The 1693-nt window shown below is 51.0% G+C and overlaps 1 pseudogene across 1 annotated transcript in view; it reads left to right on the top strand.

Annotated features, from left to right (window-relative positions):
* The window catches only part of LOC105533527, a 125118-nt pseudogene that overhangs the window by 56272 nt on the left and 67153 nt on the right, over positions 1-1693 (top strand). The window contains exon 5 of the transcript XR_001005125.1: positions 297-323. The product of XR_001005125.1 is annotated as a class I histocompatibility antigen, Gogo-B*0103 alpha chain-like (transcript). The remainder of the gene's footprint in view (positions 1-296; positions 324-1693) is intronic.

The raw sequence follows: 1693 nt of genomic DNA, 5'->3' as shown, positions 1-1693 counted from the left end.
ACCCAAACCTCTTGGGGAGCCCCCACCACGTTCAGCAATCACCCTCTCCCTGCATAGCTCACTCTCAGCCTCCTCCTGGCCTGGGTGACTCTTACACACCTTCTCTCTGTGCTCACACCTCCAACCCTCCTTCCCCATTCTTACTTCCGCTGATGACCTTGCTTCCTACCTCACTGAGAGAAGTGAACACATTAGAAGACAATTTCACAGATTCCACCACCATCAGCTCATGCATTTGCAGCTGTGCCACTTGACGGGCCTTCCACCACATAGACAGTTGTTGTAGGTTGACCTAGTCCCAGCCAGAGCCAGTTCCTCTGCCGGTGTCCAAACCGCATCCTAACTCATCTACTTGAAGATAATAATTCATCAGTCCATTCTTTTTTTCTCTTTCATCATCATCATTTTTTCTCTCTCTACTGGACCACTGTGGCAGTCACAGGAATGCACATCTGAGGCCGTCAGCTAGAGGAAGTGTAACTGATGATGGTCCCAATTATTCTAGCCTGAAGCCTATTGCCACATTTGCTCTGAAACCATGTTCCCATAGGCTTCCTCCTGACAAGGTTGAGAACAGCAGGGAAATTAAGGCAGGATCTTTCCTCCACTGAAGACCGACTGAGTTCCAGGACTCCCTGATTCCCTTACTGAACCTCCCTTAGCCTGCAGTGGGTCTAGGGTGCTTCCAGCGGACTCTCCCTCCCTCTCTCCTTCACTGGAGTTTAGACTTGCATCACCCTCTGATGGCTCTCCCAGCGTTTTCTATCTTCCTCCCTAATTTCTGTCACAAGCATTTCCCCTAATAAATTCTTGCACATCTAATACTACATTAGGGTCTTCTCCGGGGACGCTAACAAGAGTGGTATCAGGAGTGTTCCAAGAACACAGGCAAAAGCATGGGGTTTGGGATGAGCTCACCCACTGCCTGGCTGGCCAAGAGGATGCCATCTGGGTTGATGGAGGACATGGAAAGTGCATAGCACAAGGTGCCGCCAAGCAACTGTGGATCTGCCCAGTGCTGACCTGAGAAGATGCCCTGGTTAGGGGAAGCTCTGGCAGCTGTGATGATAGAAGCCTCTGTACAATAATGACAGGGTGAGAGGGAAACCTACAAAGACAGTGAAGTTGGCTGAATACTACTCGGCTGTGTTAGTGTCCTATAAAAGGAGAATGAGAATCTGAGGATTGTTAACAGCAGTCGGTGGCTATGTGTGAGTGCCTCTGCAGTGTCTCATGGACAGTCCTTTATCTCCTCTAGAGGAAGGGCAGGTAGCATGGAATAGCAGCTGAAGACATCATTGTGAGGGTCACAGCACTCCAGAGATGTTTGACACTCAGCCAAGGCACGCCTGTTGTGGGAAAGTCAGGGCCCTGCTGGGGAAACCTGAGATTCTGCAAACTGGAACAGAGTTATCTGATCGGTGCCCTCCAGGACCCCCTGGGCATGCAGGGGAGGCTCACCTTTCTCTGGTAATAGTTCCCGCTTCCTGTACTGGAAGATGCTGCAGAAGCCTCCCCCTCTGTGATGCAGCGGGAATCCCTCTCAGGAGCTCTGCAGGAACCAGCCGGCATGGCCTTGTAGGAGCCCACGGAGCACTTCCGGGATTGGAATGTGAGGGTGTTTGATCAAAGCATCAGAATGTCAGGCTGGATGAATAAAAATCCTTTGGCTTGAGGGCAGTTTCTCAGGACA

Source organism: Mandrillus leucophaeus, unplaced genomic scaffold (genome assembly GCF_000951045.1).
Source record: "Mandrillus leucophaeus isolate KB7577 unplaced genomic scaffold, Mleu.le_1.0 Scaffold1259, whole genome shotgun sequence".
Lineage (NCBI taxonomy): Eukaryota > Metazoa > Chordata > Mammalia > Primates > Cercopithecidae > Mandrillus > Mandrillus leucophaeus.
This window is presented reverse-complemented; position numbering and strand designations above follow the sequence as displayed.